The sequence below is a fragment of the Dromiciops gliroides genome, chromosome 6 (assembly GCF_019393635.1).
Source record: "Dromiciops gliroides isolate mDroGli1 chromosome 6, mDroGli1.pri, whole genome shotgun sequence".
NCBI classification, from domain to species: Eukaryota; Metazoa; Chordata; class Mammalia; order Microbiotheria; family Microbiotheriidae; genus Dromiciops; species Dromiciops gliroides.
Genome location: NC_057866.1, coordinates 113,750,281 through 113,762,315, shown reverse-complemented (window position 1 = coordinate 113,762,315; position 12,035 = coordinate 113,750,281). Strand labels below are relative to the sequence as shown.

General features: G+C 38.1%; 1 pseudogene; it reads right to left on the bottom strand.

The window, feature by feature from the left end:
• Positions 1 to 6,220: 6,220 nt before the first annotated feature.
• Positions 6,221 to 6,562, bottom strand: LOC122732905 (annotated as a pseudogene).
• Positions 6,563 to 12,035: the final 5,473 nt, after the last annotated feature.

The window sequence follows — 12,035 nt, the reverse complement described above, 5'->3', positions numbered from 1 at the left end:
ACTTCCTCTTGCCCTTCTCTTTGTTTCTTAAGGCCAATGTTGTAGAATTTAGCTTTGGACAAAATAGTTCCAAATTCCCATTTGGGTGCAACCAGCATATATGTTGTAGCAAAAGCATCCTTGGTTATGTCCTATTGTAGCTGCACCCAAATCAGACTTCCTTGACCACTGGTCTCAAGCTCTCTTGCCCCCTCTGTGAGGGTTGGCTTTGTTTGATATTTTGTCTTCCATTAGTCTTGGCCTGAACTTCTTTAAGGAGGGTTGGTTGAACTGAATAGATTTCTATTCAGGAAATTTCCTGAGGTTTAAGTGAGAGAGCATCCCTTAGTGTGTGGATAGAGTGAGGGAATATTCAATCATTTGTCAATCTCTTCTCAGCATGCTCTCAGTGGTCAACATGGAGATCTATTAGCCACTTGGAGAGAGCTAGAATTTACTGAATTGGTTGTGGGGTCATCAGGATTATGCTAGTACTTCTAGTTTCAGGGGTGCCTTGGTAGTACTGTTCCATGTATTTTTTTTTTTTTGGTGAGGCAATTGGGGTTAAGTGACTTGCCCAGAGTCACACAGCTAGTAAGTGTTAAGTGTCTGAGGCTGGAATTGAACTCAGGTCCTCCTGAATCCAGGGCCGGTGCTCTATCCACTGCGCCACCTAGCTGCCCCTGTTCCATGTATTTTTTGTGTCAAGATAATGGAATGTGATAGATGAGATTTAGCAGATACTGGGGGGGGGGGGGGCCCACCTGGAGATTACTAGATTGTAAATAAATCTGGCTAGTACTTAAGGGTACTTAAGAAGGCACGGTACTTCAGAAGCTAAAAACTTTGAACTTTACATCAAGACCACCTTCAGGTCCAGTGAACCAATGAATTTTAAAGACACTAGCCAATCAGCTTGAAGAAACTCTCATTTCTGGGAGGGGAACATGGAGAAGGAAGCAGACACTGGGGAGAATGTTCTTCCTCTTTTGGCTGGAGAGATGGGTGTGGTGGCAGGACTTCACAGGGGAGTTTAGGAAGGCGAGGATTTCAGGCTATAAGAAATGTTCTCAATCTTTCTCTTTCTTTTACTATTTTTCAATAAACCCTTAAAAAACCTAAACTTGTTTATCAGTAATTTCAGTCAGTTTCCCCCAAAAACTGGGGGGGACAGATTAGAACCCACATTTAGAATTTTAAATTACACATTTTGCATTCCATCTTTTTACTCCCACCACAGCCCAGAACTTTTATATCCACTTCTGATCATTCTATGATACTATCTGAGGCTCTATATTGTTTTTTACTTCTATCCCCTCTCTTTGTAGCTCTCAACCCATAACAATTTAGGAATATACCATAATTCCCTTTCAGTCTGACCCCCTGTATTTTTTATTCCCTTTCTAAGCCCACATTATCTGATGTAATCTTGGTATGCAGGTGTGAGATCTATCATGTACCTGATATCCTGGAAATTTCTTCAATAAATTACTCTGCCATATCACTGTAAGCACCTGAAACAATAATGGAGAATTTCCATGAAGAGCAGTCTAATCCTATTACTGCTGCCATCTTTCACTTGAGAGTTTGTTTGTTTCTATCACTGCTTCTGCTCACACTCTTCCTTTTAATGTTCTTTTTTTTTTATCCTAATTTGATGCCTCTTCCTGGAACATGGTAAACAGTTTTGAAAGCTATGAAAATAGAATATAATATGCTTTACCATGCTAGGAATGCTTTGATAACACTCCTAGTGATAGACTATATCTACTTTATAAGAACCAGTTTAGCTATGTTTTGTTTTTTGTTTTGTTTTGTTTTGTTGTTTTTTGTTTTTTTAGTGAGGCAATTGGGGTTAAGTGACTTGCCCAGGGTCACACAGCTAGTAAGTGTTAAGTGTCTGAGGCCAGATTTGAATTCAGGTACTCCTGACTCCTGGTGCTCTATCCACAGTTTAGCTATGTTTTGACCGTGATCCCATGAAACAAAAGAGAAATATAAAATGGTCCTAATCCATCTGCTCTCTCCTCTTCTTCCTTCTCACCCTTCTCCTTCAATGATAGTGGTGGAATGATGTATAAAGCAGCAGAAAATACTAAGTATCACAATTTTTAGATTATGTATAAACAGTAACTTATCTGTTGATATTTGAAATGTGAAATACTTGTCTAATAACTAAGGAATTAACATGTTCCTAGAACTGAATCATATCAGTGTTGACATTTTTACTACAAATGGAAACAGAAAACAAAAAGAAATCGAAGCTTAATGGAAATAAGATTCCCAGGTTGTACTTGAAGAAGCAAATAAAAGAGAGTTGGTTTTATTATGTATTCAGACTTTAAAAAGAACTATCATTTCTGGTCATTCAATATTGCAAGAAAACAGATTTGTCATGAAGATAAGAATAGTTTATGTAAGAACATCTTTTGTAGAGAACAAAAAATGCAATAGATTCTATGATGAACTTAGTAAGAACCTCTAAATTAAATCAACATATATTTTAATCTAGACCACATCAATACAAAGGTAGGTATATGGAGAACAATGAAAGGTTTGTTGGAAAATATGACCAAGGATTAATAAATCAAAGAAACTAGAAATGTTTTTTGTTAACAAATAGAAGTCACATGATTTTATATCATGAATACTTTCTGTCAGAAGAGTCAGGAGGTGTTGAACATGTCAAGTACTGAATGATATCACAGAAAATTAAACTAGCTATACCTTAACAGATAAAAAATGACTGCTTACTGGTTCTCAAATCGCTGGTCAAATCAACAATGTATTAGAGTGAAGATCGAAATTGACACCAAGGAGCAGCTAGGTGGCACAGAGGATAGAGCACCGGCCCTGGATTCAAGGAGGACCTGAGTTCAAATATGGCCTCAGACCCTTAACACTTTAACACTTACTAGCTGTGTGACCCTGGGCAAGTCACTTAACCCCAATTGCCTCACAAAAAAAAAATTGACACCAAATTAGAAAGGTATATAAAAATGAGAAGACATGTCATGAAATCAAAGTAACTCTGACCTGAACTATTTAAATAAGCTGTTGATACCAAAAATTGGAAATAGGTAAAGGAACAGACATTGACACAAAAATCATCATATTTTTCTTTTTTTTTGGCAGGGCAATGGGGGTTAAATGACTTGCCCAGGGTCACACAGCTACTAAGTGTCAAGTGCCTGAGGCCAGATTTGAACTCAGGTCCTCCTGAATCCAGGGCCAGTGCTTTATCCACTGCGCCACCTAGCTGCCCCATCATTTTTTTTTTTTAGTGAGGCAATTGGGGTTAACTGACTTGCCCAGGGTCACACAGGTAGTAAGTGTTAAGTGTCTGAGGCCGGATTTGAACTCAGGTCCTCCTGAATCCAGGGCCAGTGCTCTATCCACTGTGCCACCTAGCTGCCCCATATCATTTATTTTTAAAAGAAAGTATTTTAAATCAGTCTATTTTCATATCACATTTCCAAATGTATTCTTTCTCTTTTCACCCACCCAGAAACCATCTCTTGTAACAAAGATTAAAGAAGAAAGATTAAAGATTAAAGAAGAAAGAGGAAAAAAAAGCAGTTAATAGAAACTAACCAAAAGAGCTATCTTGTCTGAAAGCATTTGCAGCATTCTCTGAGGCCAAGCTTGATCATTATAATTACATAGCATTCTCTTTCTTTTTCTTGCTTCTTTCCAATTACATTATTGTAGTTATTATATCAATTAATATGTCTTCCCATGCTTCTCTGAATTCTTCATATTTGTCATTTCTTATGGCATATTCCACATTCATCTATCATAATTTGATTATTCATTTGCCAATCAATGATAATGTTTAACTCCAGTTCCTTGCTGCCACAAAATATTGTCAGTTCCTAAGGAAATTAAACTAATTTAAATTAATTGCCAAAATGAGGTGCCTCCCCCCCCAAAAAAACCAACTAGAGATTGTTTTATCCAAAAAACATTTAATCTCCTTGCCAAGTAGAGAGATATGGTAATACAAACTACACAGGTTTAGAATATAAACTGTTTTGTAAAATTTTACAAAAGAAGATGGGAGAAAATTAGGAGCCAAATTTTACCTCATAAAACTTGGAAGAGGGGAAAACGTTTAGATCAATTGGGCCTTATCTGGAAAGCATTTGAGGTGTATGAGATTTTCAAGGGAGGACTAGTACTTCTGGTTGAGGGCTACCGAGCCATTTTCAGGGCTTTAGTGTGTACCTGCTGTCTAGCTCTCACCTGTGACTCCAAGAAGCTATAGGGTGTTCAGTGCCCATACCCCAATAAACTCTCAGCAGACTGAATAAACCAGGTTGAGGGTAACTCAGGGGCCTCAAAACTGCTCAGTGAGTTGAGGGGAGGGAGTGTAAAGATTTCCCTGGTGAAATAGGTGGATGTGAACATTTTATTTCAACATACCCAAAAGGCAGTTGAAGTAGGGGCTGTGGAGCACTTAGAGCCTAGTCAGATGCCAAAGATGCCAAGGTTATCGACTACATCCAAAATCATTGCCAGTCTTTTGTCTTATCATTGGACTTCGATGGCTTTATATGACTTTTTTTTTTTTGGCAGGGCAATAAGGGTTAAGTGACTTTTCCAGAGTCGCACAGCTAGTGAGTGTCAAGTGTCTGAGGCTGGATTTGAACTCAAGTCCTCCTGAATCCAGGGTCAGTATTTTATCCACTGCACCACCAAGCTGCCCTTTCAATGGCTTTCAAAGAAAAAGTAAGGCTGAAGATTTTGCCCAACTGCCTCACTTAAATCCAATCTATGCACGAGTCAATTTTATTATTTTACTATTTATTATTTTACCATGTTATTATTTTACTATCTTGTTATTTTACCTACTTCAAAGTCCTATGGAACAGGCTAGTGACAAAGCAGCAGTTGTGGATACACTGAGAGTTGTAGTCACAACCCTGCACAGAGGCAGCACAGGCCATAGGGTCATCTACTCACTAGACTGAAGCAGCAGTAGGATTTGGCAGTCTCTTGGGTTTCTGAGCAGCCTTCTTAAGGACCACACTGCTCACCTCCTGGCATAAGGAAGGGGCTAGAAAAGGTGCCCTCCGAGGGGTAGTTAGAAGCAAAACACTTTTGAGGAAGGATAGGGTGAAAGGAGAGAGAGAATAGAATAAATGGAGAATGGGAGGAAAGAATGAAGGGAAATACAGTTAGCAATAGTAACTGTGGAAATAAAATTTGAAGCAAGTTTCTCAGAATACTAGTCATTCTACAATTGATAAACGATCAAAAGATATGAAGACTTTTCAGATGAAGTAATCAAAGTTATCTATTGCCACATGGAAAAAATGCTCTAATTCCCTATTGATTGAAGAGATGCAGATCAAAACAATTCAGGGATACTATTTCATACCTATTAGATTGGCCAATAGGACAGAAGAGCAAAATAACAAATATTGGAGGGGATGTGGAAAATGAGAAATTAATGCACTGTGAGTGGATCTGTAAATTGATTCAACCATTCTGTAATACAATTTGGAACTTGAACAAATTGTAGTATGTGATTATGGTGGAATACTATTGTGCTGTAATAAATAATGAGCGGGGGCAGCTAGGTGGCGCAATGGATAAAGCACTGACTCTAGATTCAGGAGGATGTGAGTTCAAATCCAGCCTCAGACACTTGACACTTATTAGCTGTCACTTAACCTTCATTTTCCCACAAAAAGAAAAAAGAGAAAGAGAAAAGAAAGAAATAATGATTAGGATGCTCTCAGAAAAACCTGGAAAGACTTGCATGTACTGATGCAAAGTGAAATGTTCCGTGTACAAAGCAACAGCAATTGTAAAGATGATCAGCTGTCAATGACTTAGCTATTTTCAGCAATACAATGATCTAAGAAAACTCTGAAGGACTTTTAAAAAAAAATTTAATAATTTATTATTCTGCTAGGAAAAGTATAAAGTGGGAAGTTAGTGTATTATATAAATCATTTCAGAAATTAGAAAAAGTGTCATGCTACAGCAGATTTCATTTTTAGCACCTTTGAATACTTGGAAGTATTGAAGAGTTAAGACAAAATAACAATACTGGATGTCGACTTACAGGGAACAAAGTGAAGTGTGCAACCCATGTAACAGTGGCCATTTAGGATGTCCCCCCTACAAGATACTTTTAAAACTTTTTTAAAGTTTGCTGAATTCACAGTATGTAGACAGACGATGGAATGGAAATGGTTTAAAAAAATGAGGCCATACAATTCCAAGAAAGTTAAATTGACAGTCCAAAGGCACTGACTATACAGTACATGGTCTTATTCTCCCATCTCACTGTGCAGCTTCCATCACTGGTGTTATCCCAAAAGCAAGAGCTTGCTGTATGCAGCCCAGCTCCATTCCTCTGCATAATAAATCACACAGGTCACAATGTACTTGAATGGTTTCCCCAACTTGGTAAGTTGACTTAAAGTTTCTTCTACTACATTGTGGTCCACTGATTGACTTTGCTGTGTTGATAAGTGTTACCACCAATTGCACTTTTTATGGCCTCTTTTACAATGTTACTCACTTTATCAACCACAAAAGAAGGCTCTGAAGCCTGGAAATCGTCCATCTTCCCTCCTCAACTGCCGCTGTCCAGGCCACTGTGAAGGACTTATGATGAAAAATGCTATCCATCCCCAGAGAAAGAACTGATGGTATCTCAATACAGATTTGAATCATATTTTTTTCTTACTTTATTTTTCTTGAGTTTTTTTGGTCTATATTTTCTTTTACAACATGATTAATATGGAAATGTTTTGCCTGACTACATATGTATAACCTATATCAAATTGCTTGCCTTTTCAACATTGGGGCAGGGGGGAAGGCAGATAATTTAGAACTCAAAAGTTTTAAAATGAATGTTAAAAATTGTTTTTACATGTAACCGGGGAAAATAAAATACTAAATTAGGATTAAAAAAAGAGAAAAGATGTTTTCAAAATTGCCTGCTTCACCCAATCTAACCCTGGCCTGTTTACCTTGGCAAGAATCCTACCCTGAGATGAAAACATACATGCGCACACACGCACACACACACACACACACACACACACACACCATACCACACCACACCACATACCATTGGTACATAGAATATGCACACACTTATGGACAACCCCAAATCCAGTAGAACTTGAAAGACAATTAGCTCTTGTTGAGGGAGAACTCAGCAGGTATCACATCCACATAGCAGTCCTGAGTGACACAAGACTGGCAAATGAAGGTAGAGGTGGATACATGTTTTCTGGAGTTGCTACAGTGAAGGGGAGCACCATGAAGCTGGCATTAGTTTTGTAATCAAATCTAATCTAGTCAACAAGTTTGTTTGCTTGTTGTGAAGTTATTGTGAGTGAATGACAGGCTCATGAAAATGTAATTGCCATTGCCACTTGTAGGAGAATACTACACCACCATCATCAGTACACTCCCACCATAACAAACCCAGATAAGGTCAAAGAAAAATGTTATGAAGACCTGGAGACCCTCATCATCGATGTCCTGAAAGAGGACAAACTTGTAATTCTGGGTGACTTTTAATGACAGAGGAAGTACAAACTATAAGATATTATAGGGAGGAATGGAATAAAAACCAGAAATAGCAACAATCACTTAGTACTATAGACTTGTGTGACTCATGACCTTCTCACCACCAACACTGTCTTCTGTTTACCTAAACACACAAAACTTCATGGATGTAACCTCACAGAAAACATTGATATTTAATAGAATATGTCTTTGTAAGGAGAAAAAACAGACAGAATGTGAGAGAGATGAAGGCAATATGTGGCACAGAGTGCTGAACTCATCATAGATTTAACCTTTCTAAGGCAAACATTTACATTCGACAAAAGCAGCCCTAAAGCATGACAACTATCAAAAGACTCAATGCCAACAGATTAAAGCACTCTTCTATATGTGAACAGTTTGTTACTGACTTGGAGGGAAAGCTGAGGAAAACAGTAGGTTGCTACTGTTGGTAACAGTGGAGCAGAAGAGGAGTGAGCAGCTTTCAGAGATTTGGTATACAGAACAACATTTACTCATCTGGGCTAGAATGCTCACAAACATCAGTATTGGTTTGATGAAAATGACGGGGAAATTCAGAAGATACTAAATGAAAAACAAGAACTCAACAGGGTGTATCAACAGGATAGTTTATCCATCTTTAAAAAGACTCCATCAAAAGTAAAGGGCAGGGCAGCTAGGTGGCGCAGTGGATAGAGCCCCTGCCCTGGAGTCAGGAGTACCTGAGTTCAAATCTGGCCTCAGACACTTAACACTTACTAGCTGTGTGACCCTGGGCAAGTCACTTAACCCCAATTGCCTCACTTAAAAAAAAAAAGTAAAGGGCAGGTAAAGCTTAGAGATGCAGGATTCTTGGCTCAGTAGGAAGGCAGAAGAAATTCAGTTTTACACTGATAGTAACAATCCAAAATGTTTTCATGATGGTTTGAAGCCTGTTTATCAAATAATGAGTTTTTGTTCCAAAAGCTTGGATTTGGGGGTTTATCAGATCACTATAGTCATTTACTATAGTGTAATTTCTACCTATTCTATTCCACTGATCCACCTCTCTATTTCTTAACCAGTACCAGATTGTTTTGATAATTACCATTTGAAGCCTATTTATAGGTCAAAGACCTTTGGTGCATCCCAACTACTCAAGCTAATGGAGCTACACTAGTCAATGATAAGGACGTGATCCTGAAGAGGTGGGCTGAATACTTCCATAGTGCTCTCAATAGACCATCATTAAGTTTACCTCAGGTTGAAGTCAATCTCTTTTTAGCACTGAAGAAGACATTTAGACAGCTATTAGGCTCCTCTTAAGTGGCAAAGTGCCTGGGGCTGATTACATTCCAGCAGAGATCTTCAAAGCAGGGGTCCTCTACTTATTTTATTATTATTATTTTTTTTTTTTGGTGAGGCAATTGAGGTTAAGTGACTTGCCCAAGGTCACACAGCTAGTTAGTGTTAAGTGTCTGAGGCCAGATTTGAACTCAGGTACTCCTGACTCCAGGGCCGGTGCTCTATCCACTGAACCACCTAGCTGCCCCACGTCCTCTACTTATACAAAAACTGACAGAAATCTTCTGTTATATGGCAAGAGGAGGTTATCCCCCAGGAGATCAAGGATGCTTCTGTTGTCCACTCATAAAAAGGAAAAAGGTAAGAAAAAAAAAAGCTAATGGGTTTTCCTGTGACAACCACAGTGGGTGGCTCTCTCTCTTACCATTCATTGCTGGCAAGATTTTTGCCCAAGTCCCTACTCAGCTTGTCCTTCACCTGGAAAATGGTGATCTAGCTAAGAGCCAATGTGTTCAACATAGTGTTTCTTGCCCAACAAGTCCAGGAGAATTGCCAGGAGAAGAACAGAGGTCTGTACATAATGTTTATCAATCTATCCGAGGCCTTGGATACTGTCAGTTGCAAGAGCCTATGGAAAATCATGGTGAGATTTGGTTGCCCAGCGAAGTTCATCAGTATCGTACACCATGCTTGCATGGTTTCTGGATAATGAACAACGCTCTTGTGCTTTCCCAGTCACCAATGGAATAAAGCAGGGCTGTGTGCTTGCTCCCATTCTTAGCATGATGTTTTCAGCAGTGTTGTCAGATGCTTTCAAAAGGGATGAAAATGGCATCAGCACTGACAGCAAAATATTTAACTTGAAAAAACTACAAATCAAGACTTAAGTAGAGGGGGAGTTGGTGCATGACTTTTTATTCACAGATGATTGTGCATTTCATGCAGCCTTTAAGGCTGAGACACAGCAAAGTATGGATTAGTTCTTTGCCACTTGTCTTAATTTGGGCCTAACAACACCAAAAACACAGATTTTCAGGGCAGCCAGGTGGTGCAGTGGATAGAGCACCGGCCCTGGATTCAGGAGGACGTGAGTTCAAATGTGACCTCAGGCACTTAACACTTACTAGCTGTGTGATCCTGGGCAGGTCACTTAACCCCAATTGCCTCACCAAAAAACAAAAATGAAAACAAACAAACAAACAAAAAAACCCCAGGTTTTCCACCAGCCAACACTATACCATCCACATGTGAAACCATTGATTATAGCAAATGGAGAAACCCTGAAAGCTGAAAGCTGTGGATAAGATCACTTACCTTGGCAGTATACTTTCCAGGGATGTACACATAGATGAGGTTGATGCATGCATTGCCAGAGCTACCTCAGTGTTTGGAAGACTCCATAGGAAAGTGTGGGAGAGAAGAAGTATTAGGCTGCCTAGCAAATTGAAGGTCTACAGAGCCATTGTGCTGACCTCATTGATATATGCTTGTGAAGCCTGGACAGTATAGCAGAGCTATGCCAGAAAATTGAACCTCTTCCATTTGAATTGTCTTAGGTAGTTTCTGAAGATCACCTGGCAAGATAAGATACTAGACACTGAGGTCCTTTCTTGAGCTGAACTAGTGAGCATTCAAACTCTATTGCAAAGAGCACAACTCCAATGATCTGGCCATATTGTTCAAATGACATGTGTATGTTTGCCTAAAAGACTATTTTATAAAGAACTCACACAAGACAGGTGCTTACATGGTGGTCAGAAGTGATAGAAGGACATTCTCAAGGTCTCTTTGAAGAACTTTGGTATGGATTGTGAGACATGGGAGACACTGGCACAGAAAATTCTAGACCAATATTTCTAAAGATTATCAAAACAAAAATTTGAAATAAAATATTTGCAAAAAGTCTACAGTAGCAGAATCAAAAAGATTATACTCTATGGCTAGCTTGGATTTTATGGGTAAACTTTATTGTTTCAACCTAGCTCTGTGTGACTGAGAGACCAGATCTGTTGCTTAGAGACCAGATTTATTTAGTGCTTAGCTCTGGAGGCCCAGGTTATGCTGACCTTGAAAACCTTCTAGGGGTTGAGGATTGATGCAAGGAATGTAGATTATCTTGGCATATGGTATGAGATGTTGGTCTAAACATAGTTTTCTGCCAGATTGCTTTCTAGTTTTTCCAGGATTTTTTGTCAAATAATCATTACCCAAATAGGTGAAGTCTTTAGGCTTATCTAATAGTAGGTTCCTAAGTTCATTTATTTCTATATCGTGTGAATCTATTATGTTCCAAATGATTGATCTTTTGATTTTTTAACAATACCAAAACCTTTTTTTAGTAATTTTTAAAATTTTAAACTTAAATACAAAATGAGAAAAGAAAAAAATTTTGCCATGTGCACAGCAGAACATAGGAGAGGATTCAATATAAAACAATAAATTTCCATTTCAAGAAAACCTATATAATAAATACTACACATTGTTTTCAAATCTGCCCAGCTTTTCTTTGCATCCTTATTAGTTTTCTTTTGTTCTCTGCTGTGCACTTTTAACTTTATTTTTACTCTCACCCCCAAAGAAGCTTGCAATTAAGCAGGGAGATAGATAGACAGACAGATAGATGATTCATACATACATATACACATACATACATGCATGCATACATACACACATGCACATATCCATGCTTAATGTTTGTATACACACATATATAAATTCATACACCTAATATGTAAGGCCTTACTATGCTTATTTCCACTCATCATCTGTTTCTCTGAAGGAGAATAGCAACTTCCTTCACAAGTCCAAGTCTTTCCATGCCTTTCCAAGTCAACCAGCTCATCATCTCCTACACCACAGCAATATTCCAACCCAATCACATCCTATTAGAGAGATTATCCATGAAGGTTTTTTCCCAATTTTCTGCATTCCTTCTGTTCTTGGGTGCATGTTTTATTATGCAAGAAAAAATTGAATTAAAAATAATCAAAGTTTCCATTTTAGACTTCAACAATACTCTTACCTTATAATATAGTTTAAAGTCTGATACTGCTAAAATTATTTTCTTTACATCTTTCTTTCTGGTTTCTTTGAAGTGCCTGACCTTTTGTTCTTCATAATGAGATTTGTTATTATTTTTTCTCAGTAAAATATTTAAAATTATTTAATTTGAATGACCTTGAGTCCATAGATTAGGTCATATTGTCCTTTGTAAAATTATATTGACTTTACCT